Source organism: Monodelphis domestica, chromosome 4, assembly GCF_027887165.1.
Source record: "Monodelphis domestica isolate mMonDom1 chromosome 4, mMonDom1.pri, whole genome shotgun sequence".
In the NCBI taxonomy this organism is placed as follows: domain Eukaryota; kingdom Metazoa; phylum Chordata; class Mammalia; order Didelphimorphia; family Didelphidae; genus Monodelphis; species Monodelphis domestica.
In genome coordinates, this window is record NC_077230.1 from 197,502,123 (window position 1) to 197,525,915 (window position 23,793).

Genomic DNA, 23,793 nt, shown 5'->3' on the forward strand with positions numbered 1-23,793 from the left:
TCATGGAACCTTTCCAAGTAAAAGCAAAAATATGCCTGGAGTCCTCATGGATTGGTATTGAGAAAAATGCTGAGCAAAAATCCAGTACAGTAAAGTACATGGCTGTGCCAGGAATAGAAGAAATTATCGTGTTTAGGTTGGCAACTGCAGGGTGTCTTTTCATGACATCATTATTCACAGCTCTCAAATCTTATACAAATCTATATACACATTTTCCATCAGGGCCTAGTTTTGACTTTTTTACAAGGAGAATAGGTATATTATATTCGGGTTTTCATGGGATTATTATTCCTTGTTTTATTAATGAATCTATCACTAGGAAAATACCTTCAATTGCCTCTTTTGAGAGGGGATACATCTTAATCTGAACAGAATCAGCTGAATTCAATAGGCCACCATCAGAGGAAGCTCTAGTTCATAGAGACTCAGATATATCAGTTGGGATTTCAAAGGTGGGGGTTCTCCCACATCCTGACTGTCTAAAAGAATTATAGGAAACAATTTTAAGCATTCCTTGGGCAATTCTAGCTTCATAGAGCCATCTGGAGAGCATGTTATTGTGGCTCTAAATTTGCATAAAAGATCTTTCCCTAGCAAATTTGTAGGGGAATTTGGCATTAAAAGGAAAAAAAATGTTCCATTGAGCAGGGTCCCACAGACACCATGTGAGAGGAAACCTTTTCAACCTTTCAAGGTGTTCTCAACACACCTATTACATTCAAAGAGCCAATAGGATTACATGCAGAATCAGGTTTATTCATTAAAACTGACCTAGAAGCTCCAGTGTCTAACAGGCAATCATAATAAGGGTTCCCAACTTTTAGGGTCATGTGAAGTTCTTTACTTTGGGGAGGGGAATGAACTGGGATAACAGGAATTAACCCATCAGGGTCTGGGAAGTCAAAGGTTTAAAACTCCAACTCTAGAGCATTCCCCCTTCCCTCACACCATCAGAAAGATTCCTGGCTATTTCTCTGGGTTCCCTTACACTGAGTACAGGGGTTGTGGTGTGAGTTATCATTTGCTTCATTTGAATTGCTATTTATCCTATTATTGACCTTATTCCTGAAGCTTCTATTTCTATTCACCTGATTTCTATTCCTACAGTCCATAAATACATGACCCACCTTTCCATAAAAGTAACAGGTTAGTGGTTGTTTTGTGGATTCTTATAAGGGAGCTATGATCTCTCCTTGCTTTACCTTTCCAACTGTTTCAGTTAATTTTATTTCCTCCCTCAATGTCTCTTCTAAAGTAGCATTCTCTTTATCCTTCTCACCGTGTTTAGAAGCCAATTCCTTTATTTCCTTCCTTAATGCTTCTACTAAATCAGTGTTCTCCTTTTCTTTATGTCCCCTGAAAGCATAAAGTGTCACTCTTTTCAATTCTTCAAGGTCCATAGTAGGCCAGTTTGGACATCGACTCATAAAATAATTCCTAACTACCTTATAACTGTTTTTTTACAAATTGTATTCTGATTTGTCTAAGTTCCCATTCCCTATCAAGAGTATGCTCAATATACCTTCCTCCCAGCTCAATAAGTCTATCCATAAACTGGGAGGGATTTTCATTGCCTTTTTGCTTAAGGTTTTCGAATTTAGTCCATGTACCAAGTCTATCAGAACAGGCTCTCATAGCTTTTAGCAAAGCATTTCTAGCCTGGCATAGTTGAAAGTAATCTTGCTCTGAATTTGGGTCCCATTTGGGATCTTCAGTTGGCCAATGAGGTGTTCCCTCTCCCTGGACCTGATTAACAAGAGAAAGAATCTTATTCCTTTCTGTTAGCAAGGTCTGGAGCACATCTTCCACATCAACCCATGTGGGGTTATATGTACGAAAAAAATGTTCTCAACCCTATTTATTAACAAGATAGTCCCAGTTTCAAATGAGGGAAATTTTTCTTTGAATCTCTCAATGTCCTGTGGAGAAAATGGTGTATGATGTCTAATGTTTACTAAATCTCCACGTCTGTTAAATGTAGGGACATCTTTTAGAGGGAAAAGACCTTTATATTAATCATCTGTGATAACTGCTGCTTGACCTGTGTTCTGGAGTTCAATGGAGTGGGTTGCAGTGAGATAGTAGGAGAAGGGGTTAGAGTGGTTGAATGGAGCTGATCAGCAGGTTGGAGGCAGAGCAAAAAAATCGGGGGCTGGTCTGGGGATGTGATGGAGAGGAATGGGTAGGGGATAATGGTGGCTTGGGAAGGAATGGGTGTGGGGTCGAGAGGATGGGGGGTGGGACCAGGTATTGTGGAAGAGGCATGAAGAAAGAGAGGATTTATAAGACAAGAGAAGCATGCAGAACAAAGTGAAGGACTTGATCTGTCTGTCAATCAAGGTGAAGATTCCAAACAGAATGTTCCCAGGAGAGGCAGTTGGAGCTGGCCAGAGGAGATGAACTAAGAAACTGCTTCTCTGTGGTTTACTGACCAAGGGAGAAACCTCGTCTTGGAGGTTTTCTGACCAAAGGGGAGAGACTGGCTTTTCCTGACTTAGGCAGAGAGAGAGACCTTTCTGGGTTTTGACAGAGTCTGGACTTGAATTACTCAAGCAGAGATTATCTGACTGAAGAAGAAAGAAGATTTAACAGTTGTCCTCCATCTCTCTGACTGTCTCTGAGTCACACCTGTGGCTAGACTGACATTTTCTAAAACCTTCATAACCCTTCCTTGTAGACTAGGGATACCCCTATCCCCTTCACCTCAATCCCCAACCTGTTTGTTACCAATAAACCCCCTTACTTGAAGAAGGAAGAGTGAAGTATATTTCTCTGAAATCTTATCATTCCCCTGAGTTACTTAGAAGGTGGCTGACTAAGATTGGGGAAGGGGAAAGGGAGGCATGGGTGTAAATTGGGAAGTGAGGGATAGGAAATATCTTGATTTATTCGCAAATAGTGATCAATAGGCAGCCCAGAATATCCCTGTTAGCAGCATCTCTCTATCTCTAGAAGTACTTCTAGCTCCATAACAAATAGGCATTCCTGAATGTTCCCCTTAGCAGCTCTCTAGTCAGCCAGAGTATATCCATTTACCACATCCAGAAATAGTTCCACAGATTATCTTTTTATTATAGTATGGAGTGGAAAGGAGTAGGAGGGGTGAGGTCTAGAGGAGTCATAGTAAGGTAGGTGGGAAGGAGGGTATGGAAAAGGATTTAAGCAGGGATGGCACATGTGGGGATAGGGGAGTTGGGTGGGCACTGGGTAGTTAGAAGGAGGAGATGTGAATGGAGGGTAGGTAGAGAAGTAAATTGGGAAGAAAGGGGATGGGAGGAGTAGAGGATGAGTGAGGTCTGACAGGGAGAGGATCTGAGGGTTTCAAGTCCTGGTTTGGGGCAGTATGAGGAGAAACCTCCTCTCAGACCAGGCATGATGATAGAGTGTGTTTCTTGCTAGATTTCACTGAAGGAATTAAGCTAGAGTGGATTGGTCCCAAAGAGAGAATGATTTCCTCACTGGATGGGGATGGTTGACTTATCAACATGATATGCCCACAAGAACGAATATTAATAATCTTTGGAATCTTTGTTTTTAATGGCTAACTTCAAATCTTTTAAGTTCTTGAAGTAAAAAGAGCCATATTTTGGCCAAGTAAAAGATATATCCATCCATGCCTTACAAAGCTTTTTAACTTCTTTCTTTGTCATCCAATTCTCCTTTTGTAGATTGGGATCACCCCAAGAATTAAGAAATTTATACAGGGTTGAATCAGGAGGAATATTTCCTGATTTACCTTGATTTGCTGCAGTATCTCCCATATTGTCTTGCCCGTATGTCTTAATCTGCCTATTTAAGCTAGTTTGAGTATTGCTAAATGGTCAACTTAAACAATGAAAAGTTCTTAAAACATAAAAAAATGGAGACACAAAATTCTTCAGTATTATTATGGAAGGCAATAAGAGGAGGTTTAAAACAAAAAGGCTAATGTAAGGAAAGAGTAATTGTTGCACAGCAATAGTATCAATAATGAATGTGTATTTGGTGTAATAATTGTTTTATTAATAATTAATAACAGTATGCATTTATTATAATTATTGATTATGCTATTGATAATTTATATGCATTTATTATAATGTTGTTAATAATCAATAACAATAAACAAGTATCAATCATCAATAATAACTATTAGTAATTAATAAGAGGAGATAGTGACTAATAATAGTTATTGAAAATTAATAATTGTTGTTAATAGTATCATTAATACTATTGTGTTCTAAAGTTATTCCTTAATATTGCATGTAATTAATTTGATTTAATGTTGTTTTTGTTCAATTTTAGAATTTTGGTTTTAATTTAAATTTAATATTATTAATATTTACCTGTTAATAATGCTTTTATTTTAATGTATTCAATTTAATAGCATTATTTTAGATCACTAGTAGCAGTAGCAAAGGAATTCTTTTTATTTTCCTGCAGTTTTAATTCTCAACAATAGGTGACACTATAAATGTGTGTAGAGTGGAAGGCACTTGAGCATAGGCCTTTATCTAATAACAGCCAGATAAAGGAAGAGACAGGAAAAAAAAAATTGTTATTTTTAATTTGCTAAAGGAGGCAGGCAGTCTGTAAAGAAAGTTTGAGGGTGGGTGAGGGAGAGAGAAAAATTCAAAGAGAACTTCCTTGTAAAAATGCAGTTTCCCCTCCCCCAGAGGTTAGTCAGTGGCCATGCATTTTCAAAATTGGGAAAGGGGCAGGGATCTCCTAACCCTAGTCCACAGCCTGGAAGTATGCCCAGGATTAATTTAATGGGTGTTTCTAAGCAGGTCCCTGCAGTAGTGGCCCAGCAGGTGTGGTGCATGGGGAAAGTCAGGCAGACACTAGGCTAGGAAAGACCTGTTGGGTCCTAGTGTCCCTTGCATTAAAAAAAAAAAAAAAACTCAGTCCTGTTTGGAATGGGTGAGGCTCCCATGTGCTGGGCTGTGTTGAGCTGAGGAAAGGCAGCAGGTATGGGGAGCCCATGTCAGTTTCCACTGTATTGTGCACCTGGGGAGAGTGCAGAGACTGGGAAGAAATAGGAGCCTGGGTTTTTCACACACAGGAAAGTCAGACTCTCAGAGGGTATTCAGGGTCCTGCCACATCCTCTACTGCCCCACTCTCATCCAAAATGGGTGGGGGGGAGTTGGGAGGGGGAGGAACCACATGGAGAGAGTCCTTAATGATCTGGGGGGGGGGAGCAGCTGCTCCCCCCCAGATCCCAAAGACCACCAGTTCTGTTTGGGCAAAAAGCCGGGACTTCTATCTCTATTGTCCCAGGGAGCCCCTACCTCAAGGACCCCCAGGATTAATTTAAGGGGTGTCTCCTTTCTCAGCACAGAGCCTGGCTGAGTAAAGCAGCAGTAGGAGCTAGCGGTTCCTCTAGCCCAGAGCAGGGACTGGGCTGGGCTGGGTTCCTGTGCTTCAGCCAGGACTTTACTGACCCACCCTGGGCTAAAGTAAAAGTATTGGGGTGGGAGACTCATGGGAGGGAGTTTTCTCACCAATCAGTCTGAAGAGGTGCTTTAGATGGTTCTTCTTCTCTTTCTCAGCCAGTTTCATATATGTAGGGAGAAGCTGCTTTTTATTACCTAAGCTTATCTAAGCACTCAAAACTTCTCAGAAGAAAATCAAAAGTCCGTTTTTAAACCAAAGTTGGTTGCTATCTGTAAGAATTGAAATAATATTTCTACCCAGATATATATTTTATAAAGTTTATTAGAAATGGTAGACAATCATTCCTCTAAGTAAACTGACCACGTGGTGCCTAGCCTGCAAGTCCCTTCCTCCTTCCCTTCACCTGCCTGCTCTGTTCCTGACGTCTTCCTTCTTCCTTCTTCCTTCTCTTCTCACTCCACCCCCCCCAAGCCCAAAGCCTTGATTTTTATTGATGTACAACATGTACACAAATGCAAACCTGGTGCAACTGTGTTATGTCAGGAATGTTTGATGGACAGGTCAAGCTACTCAGGAGGGGGAGGGTATGAACTTCCTTGACACTAAGGTTAGATAGGTCTGGTCTGGCTAGACAAGAAGAACCTTTCCTCAGAAGACAGCTAGGAGTAGGGTTTTAAAAATTTTAGTTAGTATTAGGAATTTAGGTATAGTCATTGGATATTAGAATAATAATCTCTCTTTCCTTCTTTCTATTTTCTAGCTGTACTTCTCAAATTAACCTGATTTTTTCAACTACTTTCCTCACTTTTGTCAAACTCCTACCATTTAACCTTTACACATGTAATTGGGAAAAGAAAATATCTTTGAATAAAAAATGCATCCTCTTCCCCAGTCAAGTACTAAATTTCTAGTCCTAGCTGTTTGTGCAAAACCTTTTATATTATATAATCAAAATTGTCTATTTGTCTTCTGTAATCCTCTTTATGCTTCAGAAAACTTAAGAGGAAAATTGTTATTACATGTAGTTGGTAAAATAGAATATTTTTACAATTTTTTTAATTTTAAAAATATATATAGACCTAATCAGCTTGCTCCCTGCTCTCAAAGCCATGAAATTAGTCATCTCTTCTTCTATTGAATTGAAGACCTCATCCCTAGCCATTAATTTATTGCTTCTTTTAGAAGGCTTTCTGAGATTCCTATATCAGTGTTTACTACACAAACACTACTTCAAGCTTCTAACTAGAAAAGGCAGATAAAAACAAATAGCCAGGGCAGAATGCTAGCTGAGGGGGAATGTAATTGTATTTGGGTATTGTGTAATTTGAATCTGTTACCCTAAAAACAATGATCCCCAGCAAAACTATGATTCCCTGGACCCCATTGTGATAAAGGATGAAAGCTTTGTAAAAACTGTAGCAAAAACTGAGAGATGCAAACCTTAGAGATTGGGTGGCAGGAGCATGTGACTTAGGGTCACATGGGAGCCTGAGCCTTGGGATCTGGCAAAATTCCATGCCCAACAGTTGCTTCATCACAGAGTCTGCTCTCCTGGAAGGACCTAAGGCTTGAAGAGGACTTTTCTGTGACCAACAGAGGAAGGAGGTTTTTTGGATCTGGCTGCTGGCAGGATCAGTGAGAAGATCTCTAGACCTACTTGGACATCTACCAACTTAAGATCCTGGCCCTATTTGATTGGACTCCTGGTGTGAGACTTGGATATTGGGAAATGTTTAGCTTAGTAATATAGTTTAGTTAGTTATAGATATTAGCTTTCAATTTAAGTATAAGTATTAGTTTGTTCCTAAACCCTTATTCCTTCCTACCCTTCCTAAACAATAAATCAGAATTTATACATTTCTTCTTGTTCTTTCCTCACCCCAAATCCTACCATAACACCACTCACTTTCTGCTGTTATGTGCTGATGTAGACAGGATATAAATTGGATGGAGGTCTGTCTCTCTGCCTCTTTCCTTCCTTTTGTACCTTTGGTGGAGTGGGCATTTTGAGCAGGTAGAAAAACTTAGTCACATGGCTCTATTTTGTCAGATAATAAACTTTATAAAAACAATACTTGAAATATTCAACATTAATTTAAATCCTACAGTGTATACCTATATAGGAAGGGAAATTCAACAGTGAGACAGTCAATAAGCATTTATGAAGAACCTACTATCTGCCAAGGACTGTGTTAAGAACTCAGGATACCAAGAAAGAAAGAAATGTTCATTGTAGGTGTTGAGAGGACTGACCACCTACAACCACCTACGGCATCAATATATCAAAGGCTCTTTTATTTCATCCTCCTATGTGAAATAAAAAATGACTCACTCAAATAAACAAAACCTGGATTCAGAAGGCAGTTGTTTTATTTACTTTACAAAAGATAGCACTTCAATGATGGCTAAGAAGTACTGACTGACTAGGCAACAAATAGGAAATACATATAATTTCCCAACACAAGGGCTGTCCCCTTCCCTATCAGGCATCCCCTATAATCCAAAATGCCTGTGACTGGGTTGTAGATTCCTCCAACCCAGTTCAGGTGAGGCAAGAAGATCAACCAAGCTGTTCATTACCTTTCTTGTTCTTCATCCGTCTCTTGCCCAAGCTTGTCTGGAGTCCTCAATCAACAAAAGGTAACACATTAACCCTTGCAGCACACTCAATTCTGTTTCATACACTTACAGAAATAGGTACTCCTGAGCCATCATTACAAGTGTTACAGCCAACAGGTAAGTACAAAGAATGGGAGCCACAGGATTCCTCTTATGCTGGTCCTTGATGCAAAGGTTGTCCCTCCCCTCTTTCAACATTGGCTAGTTACTTGAGAGTTACAATTTTATCTGGAAAGCTAGCTAATCTGAAAGCACAATTTACAAAATCAATTATCCTAATTATTCAAACAGGTTTTATTCCATTAAAACAATGATTATTTCAATCCTATCTGCATACCCTCTAACCTTTTAACCAGTCAAAACAAGGGTCATTTCGATCTTATCTCTCTGAACTGGAGTTTAGGTTGGGAACTTGAAATTTAACTTGTTTTCATGGAAAGGCCCCCTGACTCATCTTAATGATTCATTGAGAGGACTCTGCCATTTTACTGAACTCCATCTCTCACAGATATGTATCAGTATAAATCAGGTTGTTGGGAAACAATGGGAATGAGTATGTTAACTTAGCATGAACAGCTCCATTTTGATTTTTCTATTTTGTGACTAAGGCAGAAATGGTGTCTCTTGGAGGGTTCATCAATGAGCAGTTTCCAGGATAATATCAGGGGACTGATTGGATGAAGGAGGCATCAAAAAAGTTGGAAAAAAGCTGATAGAACAACATGGAGGTTGGTATTTAATGGCAACAAGGATGAGGGGAAAGTGATATAAGCAAATGGAGTGGACCTCTAAATAAATAATTGTTGTGTAAACTGTTTTTTCTTTAATAGGATAAAGAATGTATTTGGCAATGCTGACGTATATCCTCTAAATCCAAGACAACTACTGATGGTTTGTGGGTCCCCCAAAACTGATAAATACTTGCTAATAACATGTGTGGTTCCCAAATCTGGTAAACAACTGATTTGTTAATAAAGTTAGGAAACTAAACTTTGATCATTAGTTTAGTCACCAATCAAAACTTAGATGCTCCTAGATTGTAACCAGGACAGAATCCTGTCTAGATGTAGAAATATAAGCATCTCCTATTGGAAAATTCTTACTGGAGACTTGCCAGAATGTCAGCTTAGAGTGAGATTCATGAACTCAGCTAGGAAGGGAGGGAAACTTGTCATAAGCACTATTACAACACATGTTTACTTTAAGTATTGCCTCTTTGGTTTGTTCCTAAAAGGGCTGATTTTTTTAAATGTTGAATAAATAATAATGATTGCATGCACTGATGAATAGAAGTCTTATTTAGTATTCCTATTATATTAGTAAGTACATATAAAGGTAAACCAGTTAAGCATAAGCATCATGCATTACAGGGAATGAGGAGAGACAAGATACACTGAAATTCAAGTCCTTAAAGCCTTTCCCTCAGAAATGATACAGACTATCTGATTATAAAATCTATGAAATAAGGATATTTTAATGCGGTCTGGTACAATGGAAGAAAAGCTAAATTATCGCTCAGTTTCTCAGTCTAGCATTTCCCATGATGTACTTACTCCTGTCATAAAGGATGAAAAGGTTTGCATTTTCAGTAGTTTTGCAAATTGCAAACCTTTTCATCCTTTATCACAGTCCGCCATATCATTTCAGGCACACACAAAGGTGGTTAGCCCTTGATCTTGCTGTTACCCACAAATGTACCACTTTCATGATCAAGAATTCTGACACCTTGTTATCCAACTGTAATCTATTGACTTTCCACATTTTCCTCTACCTTCCCTAACAAAATCCTAATCATCTACATGATGATTTCCAATCCCTTGACCTTTCAGTTTTCTCCTAGACAATATCCCTCACATCCACCACTTTCCTCTTTTCATCATCTAATGCAATGCATATATGGAAAAAATCTTCACTATAACATGATTATTCAGGCTCTGCTTGACAACCTTACTCAGAAATCTAAAATGGTCCCCTAATTGACTCCAATCTGTCTTTCTAGCCAAATACTATCCCTTTGCACATTCCAAAATCTAGGGGGAAAAATTGGCTTATGCTTTTCTGGATTTCTTTCTTCCTTTTCTTAATAGGTTTTCACAAGTCATATCCTATGCCTAGAATTCATCCTTTTCACATATCTGCTGGTTGAAATTCTCTTTCTTTAAGATCCAGCTCAGGTATTATCTCCTCCAGGAACCCCCAACTCCTGCCTGCCCCCAATCCCTAATCAAAAATGATCTTTCTCATATTTATCACAGTTTGTCTAGAAGCACATAATCATATTCTACCTCATATAATTCTTTTATTTGTATATGTCTCAGCCCTTGCCCTTAGATTTAAAGCTCCATGAGGGTATGAACTATGTCATCTTTAGTATTTGTCTTCCCAACATCTAATACAGTGCCTTGCTCAAAATTGAGTCTATTACATGTTTGTTGATCTTTTAAAATAACTTCAGCTGAGGCCAGCCACTTTCAGCTTTTGCATCTACCTCCTATAAACATTCCAAAGAAACAGGGTCAGATTCTCCTCTCCCTTTCCATCCCCTTGAGGGGTTTAACAGCTGGGTCTTAACCCAGGCTGTCCACATGGCCCTGTATTAAGTTTGGCTGAAGTCAAGAATGTGGCACTGGCCAGCCCAGAAACTAGAGCCAGGACCACCATGCCAACATGCCCATCTTACCCCACTCAGCCTCAATAAGATATTGCCACCCCTCCCCCCAAATTGTTGGCTACAGATACTTGGTTTGGCTACATTTCTTGTGGTTCTGGCCAGAATACCTTTGTACCGTGCTATTCCTCTGACCACTCAACTTCTAAAAACCAAGGATGAGAAAGCCCAACAACAAATTCCTGGTAAAATGAGTGAATGGGCCTGATTTACTTCTAAGGCCCCTTCTGGCTCTAAATCTATAATCCTATTACCTTTATTAGTGAAAGTGTTTTAAAAATGCAAACAAAGTACCTTCTTGTGTTGATTTAAGTGAATTTGGAGGACCCTTTAAAAATAGTATGAATTTGATGCAAATGAATTATCTAGATGGGTTTTTTTTCTACTTTGAAGACTGAAAAGTGAGTTGCCAAGTACAGCTAAATTGGGCATCTGTGCTTACCATTCCAACACTCAGCAATGCCTCATTCTTTCAATTCTTTACCAGTACCGTATTAATACTGTGAATGCTATTCTTAGTTAACCTTGATGGACTTGGAGACATCCTATACCATTTAAATATCAGTTGATTCATTCAGTTATACAAATGATAGTTATTTTTCAATTATACAAACATGGATTATATTCTGATAGAAATATTCTGCCTTTAATTCATATCATTAAACTTAAAATTGAAAATGTTTTCAAATTTAATGCTACTATCAGATATTATCATTTTAATTATATATGATCAAATCATGCTTTATTTTTTTTTAACCCCTTACATTCTGTCTTTGGATCAATACTAAGTATCACCTCCAAGACAAAAAAGCAGTGAGAGCTAAACAGTTAGGGTTAAGTGACTTGCCCAGGATTTCACAACTAGGAAGTGTCTGAGATCAAATTTGAACCCAGGACCTCCATGTCTCCATCCATTTAGCCTTCTGAGCTGCTCCTCAAATAATACTTTAAATCTCTTTAAGTTTAATCTTTGTTTTTAATTGAATAGATCCAAAATCTCATTGGTATGTGTATTCCCTGCAATAAAAAATGTTATAGGGGGGCAGCTGGGGGGCTCAGTTGACTGAGAGCCAGGACTAGAGATGGGAGGTCCCAGGTTCAAATCTGGTCTCAGCCACTTCCTAGCTGTGTGACCCTGGGCAAGTCACTTGACCCCCATTGCCTAGCCCTTACCACTCTTCTGCCTTGGAGCCAATAAATAGTATTGACTCCAAGACGGAAGGTAAGGGTTTTTTATTTAAAAAAAAATGTTATAGTCCATCCACACGGTCTTAGTGCAAGCAACTCTTCTTCAGGTTTCCCATATCTTCATTGAGAATATGATCCAATTCTCAGAAGCCCTTCTATGAGGGCTTTTATATTTAGTGATACCAGTATAGGAACCAGATTGTTCTGTTATGTTTCACTTTCACTGAGGTATTGGCTCACCTCTTTTTCTAATTATGCATTTCCTGGATGTCCTTTACTTCTCTTTTGGTGAATGAGCCATATTTTCTCATAACCTTAAGCCTACTTATATTTCCATTACATCTTGGCCATCATTTCAGATTCTGACATTCAAAGATTATAATGTTTGACAATTTTTTTTACAATCTAATATCAGTGGGAAACAGTGGTGTTTAAAAGATAGGTTTTTGTATTAGGGGAAAAACCTAGCATTGTTGAAAGAGCAGCATAATTTCCCGATTACAATCCAGTTCACTGATTTCCTGTTCCATCTGAGGCACAGTTCACCATCCGTCTGCAGTGCCTATCTTTAATAAATGTTTTGATTGTCTAACTTAATGAGCTACTCATCTAACTGCCCGACATCCTCTGTACAACAGGCATGCTTTGTTTTTTTCATGGGTAGATTATTAGCTCAAACTCCTTTAATGGGCTGCAGATCTCATGGGAGGAGGCTGTCTAGCACACTGCTGCTTTATTCAGCCCTCACAATGTGATCTTCATATAGGATTATCTGGAAGACCCTCATCACCTTTAGAGAATCTGCCCACCATTTGGGCACTGCACTGGAAGGCCTCCAAGACCAACCTTTTCCTTGTTCTCTCACAAGTCAAAATCACTTAATTCTCCCAGACCATCAAACACCAGCAATAACTCCTGCTGAGCTTTGGCTTGGAATGAGGCTTAGCAAAAAGAGGGCTGGATTTGAATTCAAAAGATGTAGGTTTGAATCCTAGCCCAGATGCTTGTTACTTATGTGGCATTAGACAAGTCATTTAACCCTCTGGGCCTCTATTTTTATCACTGTCCTGATTTATTTTTGTAATGGTATATAAGATGTGATATTTTGGGTGGTATATAGGAAGGTCTCTCACAGTGCTCAGGGTCTTTTGGTTTTGACCAGACAAGAAGTCCAGCTTTATTGTGGGACTGGTCATCTCCCAATAAATCTATTTCTTTATAGCTTGGAGACTTTTATCATTTCTGTTCCTGAATATCTAGAAGAGAATGCAATGATTACAAAGAGCTGGCTGACATGGCTTCATTTAAAAAAAAAAAGGTCATGTTGGAGTAACTACATATTTACTTTTGTGAAGATAAGATTAATTCTCCCCTTGTTTATTTTTAAATTAATCAACAAAAAAATGAAAACACCCCTACTTAACTCTAAGTAGGGGAGGTCCACAAGTCACTTGCTAAAACTGGGTGTCAACTCCAGAAGCAACTAATCACCCCCTGGGCAGTGCTAAGCAAATTTAAAGACTGAAATTGGCTCTCATAAAGTGGAGGAAGGGACAGGAGGTGATGTGGAAAAAGGACTATAAAAGTCCTGGATATCCTGTCGGGGGGGGGGGGGGGGGTCTTGATCCTGAATTTTCAAGCTTGGAGGATCTTGGACTGGAACTGCAGCTTGGAGTTGAGACTTGGGATTTTGACCTGGGACTCTGGCTCTTGGACTGCTTCTGGTAAGACTGCTTCTTCTCCTTTGGAACTTCAGCTTGGATGAGTGAGAAGCTGACCCTCCTTTCCTGGCTTCTGGAGAGATTAGTTCCAGAGAGGACTCCACTTCTTGGAGGAGGCTTCATGGGTTGAATCCTTATTTAATCCACCACCAACTCTTCCAGCTAATGGGTTTATGAGCCCTGTGTGGGTTGAGCCAGGGACCTGAGCAACATTTAGGGTGATAGGCTAGACTTCATACTCCACCCTATTTTACATTTCTCTACTTTCCCTCATTCACCTCTATGTAAATAAAGCTACTAAAAGTTAATTTGACTTGAGCTATCATATTTTCAAATAGGCAACCATAGTACTTAGAATCTTAGAACTCTCATATATTTAGTCAAACCCTTAATTCCAATTTCTTACACTTTTTTTGACAAGGTTAATTAAACTAATAGTTTTACTTTTTAAAAGTGAAGGTAACAAGCATTGATTAAATATGTACAGTATACCAGTACTTATTATGTGTCTAACACTGACAATAGGCAGCTAGGTAACACAGTAGATACAGTACCATACCGAAAATCAGGAAGTCTTGAGTTCAAATATAGTCTTAGACAATAACTTAAATGTTTGCCTGTTTCCTCATCTATTAAATAAGTATAATAATATTACTTATCCCATAGACTTATTGTGAGGATAAAAATTAAGTAACATTTATAAATCTTTTCACAAAACTTAAAGTGATATATAAATGTTAATATTACTATTATTATAGAAATTCAACATATATAACCCAGTGGAATTGCCCATCAGCTCAGGGAGGGAAGAGGGGAGGGAAATAACATGAAAATCATGTAACCATGGGAAAAAATTCTAAATAAATTAATTTAAAAAAAAAAGAAATTCAAGCAAAAAATTTCCTCAAAAGGAACTTGTAGTATAATGGGAGAGACAACATGCAAATAATTTCATGTGTATGTACACATATGTGTTTATACATGTACAAATGCATAGGATAAACTGGGCATAATCTCAGAGGGAAGGCACTAAGAGTAGATTAAATAGAACCAGGAATGCCTGCAAATGTGATTTACATTTTTATCTGTTAAAATATCCAACCCAATCCATTTTTCTGCACAGTCAATAATCCTATCAAGGAAAGTGAACTCCCACTTCCTGCTTTAGATACTCAAATTTAGACCAGGTTCCTGGGCATTTGGAATTTTGCCTCATAGTTTCAATTATTGGCCCCCTGGTTGTAGTTGTCTCTGTAACCCACAAAAGAGTTAACTTAACCAGGATCCTGAGTTGGCCAATTGGCAATTTGGGGGTTATTATTAGTGTCCTGTATAATCTGCTGTTTCTCTCTTTTTTGTTAATAATTCATCCATAAGGATGTCAAAGTCAAAATAAGAAGTATTATAAAGCTTAACTAAGTGCTTAACCTGTTTTACAATTCTTCCTTCATATGTTGGAGTATTTTTCTTAAAACTGTCTATATTAGCTTGTGTAAACTTTTTGTGGCACATGAGATCCACTATAACACACTCTGGGGGCACTATGCTCCCTTAAAGGGAACATATGAGCTAGTTTATTTTCTAATGCTTCAGTTTCCATTTCTAATTTAGTTGGTTTATTGGATTTAGTTGCACCCTCTAATTTAGTTGCTTCATGTTCTTTAGTTTTGCCATTGTCCCTTTAGCCTTGAGTAATTCCCCATATCGACTTTGCATTCTATCTAGTTTAGTCTATAGATAATTCATGTTTAACATTAGATCACTCTTTGCAGTAGCTTGCTTGATTCTTGCTTTTAAATGTTTAAACACAACTGCCAAAGATTTGATCATCATGTAAAAGCACATGATAAACAATAGTAGCACAGGGACATAAGAGATTAGTTGTAGGAGTGTCAATGAGAGTAATGGCCTTAGAAAGCCATAGGCAAGAAACTTTTGTATATATTCTGGTACAATAGAGAAAATGAGAGAAGTCATATCTAACAGAGAAAATCCCATGGTGAATTTATGTAGATAATTCACCAGGTTTTCTGAGAATACAGTCTTTGTATCAAGTTGATTGGGAGATGGGCTTTGGAGTCACCTAGAGTTCAGCTCACTGTTATCACAGCTCATGGTGAAATTGTCAGCTCTACCTGCTTCCACAGACCCCCTGCTGAGATAATAGTTCTAACTGCCTAAGTTGATAGTTGGAACCTTAAAATCAGATTGTTAGGTTTTTTGTCCTATGTAGCTCGCCAAACTGTAGAAATAATGTTAGCAAGTTACATAAACAGATGGGGAAACTATGCCAATATAGGTTCAAAACTGTTCAGATACTTTTGATATATTTAATCAAAAGTATCTTCAGTGATGAAGTGAAGCTCAAATGTGAACTTCCCTCAGGGCCAGGCACAAGGACACTAAAAAGACTCTTATTATAAAAAATAAAATATTTATTGAAATATATAAGGATAACAAGGATTTCTAATATTAAGGAATAAACTCCCTGGTTCCACACGGAACCACTTCTCCTGTGTTTCAAAGGCTACACTGATCCTCCCTGATCTGACTAACCCAAATTTATACTATTCTAAATAAAACTACCACTATTATCTTGATAATTCTTTACTTTGCCTTCCAGTTATAAAATAACAAAGGCTAGCTAGTTGAGTCTCAACAAGAATCACATTAGGGAAACCAAAGACCAGATCTTTCTTTGGTCTTCTCAGATATAAACCAATTTATGAAGACAGAAATAGATAGTCAATGTGTTTCCCAAGTTGGAAAAAGAAAACACTAAGTTCCTCCAGGTCTTTCCTTCAGACAGAGAGAGAGGCAAAGATGTTACCTCCTCTAACCCTGAGAGAGAGTCTCTAAGTATGTGTCTCTGCCAACTGCCAGAGAGAGTAACTGACACAGAAAAACAGTTATAACTGTCAATATTTGTAATTAACAGGCTCTCTCAGCTCTGCCCCAAACTCCAATTCTTTCTCAACCCAGTCACTTTACTTCTTATCTCTAAACTAATAAAAGTAATACTTCTTTTCTAATATCATCCTTTATCACCTAGTATGTATATATATATTCATCACCTAGTATGTATATATATATATATATATGTTTATACATGTACACATGCATAGGATAAACTGGGCATAATCTCAGAAGGAAGGCACTAAGAGTAGATCAAATAGAAGTAGGAAAAGCTTCTTATAGAAGGTAGAAATTTAGCTAAGACTTGAAGGAAGCCAGGAAAACTAAGAGGTGGAGAGGAGAAAGGAGTTTCGGACATGAGGGACAGTCAATAACAATACATGCCCAAAGGTGGGAGATAAGAGTATAATGTACAAGAAATAGCAAGGAGGCCAGTGTTGCTCCAGAGTGCATGGAAAGTGAATGTAAGAAGACTAGAAAGGTAGGAGGGAGGCAGGTTCTGAAATGCTTTAAAAGTCAAAGAATTTTATGTTTGATCTGAAGGTAATGAGACACTAGAGTTTATTGAATAGGGAGAAGACACGGTCAGATAGGTGCTTTAAGGAGATCAGCTTGATGATTGAACTTGAATAGGAAAGGATCTGATATAAGAAGGCCAAAAAGGAGACTACTGCCTTATCTAGGAATGAAGTAGAATTGACAGGAATTAGCAACAGATCGGATGGGGGAGGAGGAATGAAAGGAAAGAGCCAATGATAACACCTTTTTTGAAACCTGAGAGTCTTGTAGGATGATGGTGCTCTTGACAATAAGAAGAAAACTAGGAAGAGGAAATAGTTTGGGGAAAAGGTAAGGAGTTCAGTTTTGGATATGTTGAATTTAAGATATCTAAATATCTAAATAGATAACATCTTTGCCTCTCTCTCTCTGTCTGATGGAAAGACCTGGAGGAACTTAGTGTTTTCTTTTTCCAACTTGGGAAACACATTGACTATCTATTTCTGTCTTCATAAATTGGTTTATATCTGAGAAGACCAAAGAAAGATCTGGTCTTTGGTTTCCCTAATGTGATTCTTGTTGAGACTCAACTAGCTAGCTGGAGATAAAAGGCTGGATGTTGGGAAAGAAGTTAGGTCTAGACAGATATATGAGAATCATCTGAAAGCATGGGAGCAGAAATCACCAAAAAAAAATAGTACAGAGGAAGAAGAGGGTCCAGGATAGAACCTCAGGGGACCACTATAGTTAGTTATCAAGTAGGAAGTGGCTTTATGGAAATGGAAATGACAATGCAGCTGCACTAATAGTGCTCATTTCTATACTTGTATATGGACATAGAAAGCCATCAATGGATAGCATGAAGCACTACCCAAAAAGAGAGAACGGAAACCAAGGCAGAAACCTGGAATCTTCATTGTCTAACAACTGTAATGGGAAAAGTTAAGTAAGGTGTATGACTTTGCAGATGAACAGCAGAGTGCAGAGCTCTGGAATTCTGGGGTAAAGCGGCTGGTGTTAAGGAGAGACAGATGATCCTGGGGGCTGTGGCTTTTTTCTCTCTGGTTGAACCTGAGGAGGTTAGCTTTTTCCCTATGGTATTTGACTGCCTGATCTTCACACCCTACCTGCTGCTTGGATTGTCCTGTTACCCTGTTGGCTAGTTGACATCTGCTGAGTTCCTGTGCTGCTCTTGTGACAATTGACAGCTGATCATGAGACCTGGCTTAGATCCTTGGATCTTGGTACATCATTGGGCCCTGTCAGACTTACACACAGACCCTTTCCTTAGCTCATCAAAAGGGGGGTTTAGTGTTAGCTTAGCTGAGTACAGTAATTTGGGGTTATAGAGAGAGTATAGGAATAGAGTAGGGAAAACACTCAGAAGCAATCTTTGTGAGGAGATTTGTAGATCTGGGGAGGTGTAGATAGTTGTTATTAGAGTAAGTTATATCAAAATCCCTTCAAACCTGTCCCTATTTTATTAAACAGCTGTTATTTTATAACATAGGGTTCTGTGTGGGTCTCATCTCAGGGTCTGGATCTGCTTGCACTTGGCTTTGGTGTCCTTCCCAAAATCAAGTTACTCTTCGGATACTGGTCTAAATAACATCTAAACCAATCCCCAAATTCCTACCATTTATTTCACATTTATGCTAAAGAAAGTTTTGTGGGTTTTCTTTTAAAATTTGAGGGACTAACCTCAATTTTGTCACAAGGATTTTCCTCAGGAGTAGAGACATTTCTTAGAATTGGGAATATGGAAAAATGGGCCAATTGCACTCATTTAGTTGATAACAGGCAAGAGTGCAACATCAGTCTAAAGCTTCCACTCTTATGTACACTATGAATTATAACTCTCTCTTTGGAGCTTCCATAGGGAGTCCCCTAAATAATACAAGTAAGATTTCAAGGAACAAGTTACTACCTGTATACTCATAGTGAATAAAGCCCATATAATAGCCTAGAGGAGTCTCTGGTTTTGTTGCTTTTGATGTTGTATCATTTCCCCAGTAAAGGATGGCAGCCCCAGCAGCAACAGTAGCCACAGTGGTCTTGCCAAATACATAAGGACAATGGCATCACAGGCCAACATAAATTCTCGTTCATCTCTGACACATAGAATCTTTAGCTTCATTCAAAATTCATTTAAAACAAAACCTCCTATGTGAAACCTTTTCTGATCCTTAGTTGTTGAGGGTCATGCCCTAAAATTACTTCATATTATTTTTTCTGTATAGTGTTGTTAAATATATTTCTAGAGTTCTTGGGATGAAAAAACCACCACAAAAATAACACTGATGAATCTCTGATCATTAGTATCAAGTGAGGTACAAAAATGTAGATGTAGGCTTGCAAAAGGTATTTGCCACTATCATGGAGAAAATCTGGCACAGAATAAAGCTAAAGAAGTGTATGGATGGTCGAGTTCATCAGATACTCATGTTTGTAACCAGAATAATGTCACCTGTGTTGAGCTCTGGAACCTCTTGGAAGGTTATACATACACATCCTGTCTTAGATGATTAAACATATGTACCCCAAAGAGATAATAAGGAAAAAGACTTGTACAAGAATATTCATAGCTGCACTCTTTCTGGTGGCCAAAAATTGGAAAATGAGGGGATGCCCTTCAATTGGGGAATGGCTGAACAAATTGTGGTATATGTTGGTGATGGAATACTATTGTGCTAAAAGGAATAATAAAGTAGAGGAATTCCATGGAGACTGGAACAACCTCCAGGAAGTGATGCAGAGCAAAAGGAGCAGAACCAGGAAAACATTATACACAGAGACTGATACATTGTGGTACAATCAAACGTAATGGACTTCTCCATTAGTGTCAATGCAGTGTCCCTGAACAATCTGCAGGGATCTAGGAGAAAAAACACTATCCACAAGCAGAGGACAAACTGTGGGGGTAAAAACACCGAGGAAAAGCAACTGCTTGACTACAGGGGTTGAGGGGATATGACTGAGGAGAGACTCTAAATGAACACTCTAATGCAAATACCAACCACATGGAAATGGGTTCGAATCAAGAACGCATCTGACACCCAGTGGAATTGCGCATCGGCTGTGAGAGAGGTGGTGGGAGGGAGGCGGAAGGTGGAAAAGAAAATGATCTTTGTCTCCAATGAATAATGTTTGGAAATGACCAAATAAAATAATGTTTTAAAAAAAAAGAAGATTAAACATAAACACACATATAAACACACATGTTTCTTTAAAGAGTTTGGGCTAGCTATCCATATAAGAAAAATCAAGTGGATGAAGAATCTATTGTCCATATTATGACAGTGCAATGACCTATAACCACATCTGTGTATATAAAATTACCATAAATAGACAATGGTTTGGGCACAAAATTAAACTGTGGATAGGATTGTTCTTGGGAATTGTAACTGTCCTTTAATGACCCCCAAACTTTTTCAAAAAACAAAGACATATTAATAGCATTATACTACCATCATTGTTCTATGACTACATAAAAATTTAACACTAACCTGTACCCTTTTTTTTGGGTGTCCCAAGAATAATTTTGGATTTTAAAAAGGGTTAATATTGAGTTCCATCTGGCACCCTCTGATTGAATTAAGAACAAACAAAGCCTGCTGTTTGTCAACAAACTATTTAAGGTGGACATTTAAGACATCCTAAAGATAAAGCTTTTTGCTCAAAGTATGATTGGAGTCCTCCAATCAGAGGGACTTTGAAAGAGACATCATTAAGAGTGTAAATTTGAGTTGGAAGGAAGTTGAGAGGGTTTTGGCTAGGAATTGAGAGTGAGGAGTGCATGGGCCCAACTCCTAGGTTTAGAGGAGACTTGGTAAGCCACATGTGGCTAGAGGCCTTTTATTTTTCTGATCTGCTTTTTAATTATTTGACAAATAATTATAAATTAAGATGCAATCTCCAGAGAATAAAAACAGCTATAAATGATGTAACATTAGACTCCAAAGAATTAAAAAAGAGTATCCTTCAGGAGGGTAATAGAGATAAATGGTGGCTATGAACAGACTACAGCTATTAACAAATAAAGAGATACAAAAAAAAAAACAGAAATAAACTAAGCATGATAAAGATGCCTAAACCAGGAAGAGCAAACACAGAGAAAGAAAATTATAGACCGATTTCATGTGTGGATATGGATGCAAAAATCCTAAATAAAAGACTACCTAAGAAACTATAATAATATATCACAAAAATTATAAATTCTGACAAAAAAAGATTCATACCAGGAATACAGATAGTTTAATACTGAGAGCCAGGCCTAGAAACAAGAGGCTTCAAACAAGACGGTTCAAACATGGCCTCAGACATTTCCTGGCTGTGACCTTGGGAAAGTCACTTGACTCCCATATTGCCTAGCCCTTACAACTTTTCTGCCTTAGAACCAATACATAGTATTGATTTTATGTCATTATGTAAGGTTTTAATAAATAAGTAAATAAAAAGATATGTCAAACAGAAGTAAAAGATTATAGTAACCTTGTATTTGACAAAAACATAGAGGCAGGCTATTGTGATAAGAAATCACTATTTGTTTAAAATTGCTGGGACAAACAGAAAGGAGTTTGTCAAAAACTAGGCATAAACCAAAATCTTACACCATTGAGCAAGATAAGATTACTAAGATGGATAGAAGATCTAGACATAAAATGAGATCTCATAAGAAAATTGGAAGAACAGGGAATACATTACCTATCAGATATATGGATAGAAGAGGAATTTATTAGTCAACAAATGATGAAGAGCACTGAAATGTAAAATGGATAATTTTGAGTACATTCAATTGAAATTTTTATACAAACAAAACAAATATTGCCAAGATTAGAAAGAAAGCCAAAAATGGGGGGGGGGGGGGGGGGAGGTATAGATAGTTTCTCAGACAGAGGTCTCATATCAAAAATAGAGAACTTTGCCAAAAATTTATGGGAGTAATAATCATCCTCCAATTGATAAATGGGCAAAAGATATGAACAGATAGTTTTCAGATGGAGAAATCAAAGCTATATGCAGCTCTATTTAAAATGCTCTAAATCACTATTGATTAGGAAAATGCAAAATCAAAACAATTCTGAGGTGTCACATGCATCAAACAAAAGGACAAAATGACAAATGTTGGAGGGGATGTGTAAAAGTGGGGATACTCTAATATACTGTTAGTAGAACTGAACTCATCCAACCATTTTGGGGAACAATTTAGAACTACACCCACTGAGCTATAAAACTCTATCTATCCTAGGACCTAGCAATATAATTGCTGGGTATATTTCCCAAGGAAATTAAAAAAAAAGGAAAAAAAACTGTAAATTCCAAAATATTTTTAGCACCTCTCTTTGTGATAACTGGAAATTGAGGGAATGTCCATCAGATGCGGAATAGTTAAACAAATTGTGATATATAATTGTGATAGAATACTACTGTGCTGTAAGAAACAATGAGTAGAATCAAAAGAACATTATATATAGCTACGGATTTAATATTTGAAAAATAACTTATGAATGTTCACCTCCAGAGAATAAACTAAAAAATGTAAACACAAAAGACCTAATACACACACATCTATTTGTTGGATCGTACTTTCTATTATGGTATGGATACGGGAGGGAGAAGCTGAGATACCTGGAAATAAGTTCTAAAGTTGTAGTGATCTACATTGTCAGAGGGATAATTATAGTTCCATTTGAGCATTTTAATCTTTTATTTACTTTTGTACATTTTAATTCCTTCTCCCACAACCTGGCATATAAACTCCTTAAGAATAAGAAGGTTTCATTTAGCACAGAGCTTGGCACACAGAGGGCCCTTAATAAATATTTATTGAAATCTTGAATTGCTTAATGCCTTACTTCATATTGCAGATTGTTGAACAAAGTTCCCTTTATGGTTCCATCAATTAACAGCAGCTCAGCAGTGCAGTAGAGTGCCTGTTCTGGAGTCAGGAGTACATATCTTCCTGAGTTCAAATATGGCTTCATCCTCTTACTAGTTGTGTGACCCTGGGCAAGTCACTTAATCCTGTTTGCCTCAATTTCCTCATCTGTAAAATGAACTGGGAAACCACTCCAATATCTTTGCCAAGAAAACCCCAAAAGTCATGAAGAGTCAGATAAGATTGAAAAATGACTGCACACTGCATCTTGTATGATTTAAACATGGGAGACACTCTTTTGAATAAGATCCCTTGATGCTTTCAAAATTACATTTGTAGAATTGACAAAGGTGAGTGCATTCCTCGATGCCTCCAAAAAAGAGCTGCTGATAAATTTGGAACCTGACCTACTGATGAGTTTCAGTCTTAAAAAGGTAGAAGCGATAAGGGAAACTGTACTTCTGAACCTGCTTCTCACCAAGGAGGAAGAAATAGTTTGATGGGAACTTTAGCAAAAAGTAAACACCATGTCATATAATTTGTGATAGAAAAGATGGTCAGTCTGATATAGTATACCTTAGATTTAAGAAGCACTAATTTCAAAGAGTTCATATAAAGGATGGCTTTAGAGTCAGAAGACCTGAATTTAAATCCTGAATCTGATACTTTTACTACTATTACCTTGGAAAAGCACAACCTCCATAGACCCTAGTTTTCTCATCTGTAAAACAAGGATTCTTTGTAAGGATTGGCTTATTGCTAGGCCCTAGCTGGCAATGTTTGACCACTGACTGACCCACTGATACACTGGGAAGATCCTATGTACCCAGTGGATTAGTCAGGTTTATTTTCAAGGAATGCAAGGCTCTCTTGAGCATAATCGGTTTAGTAAACTTCTCTAATTGAGGTTTGCAAAGTTAGCAAACTTCCT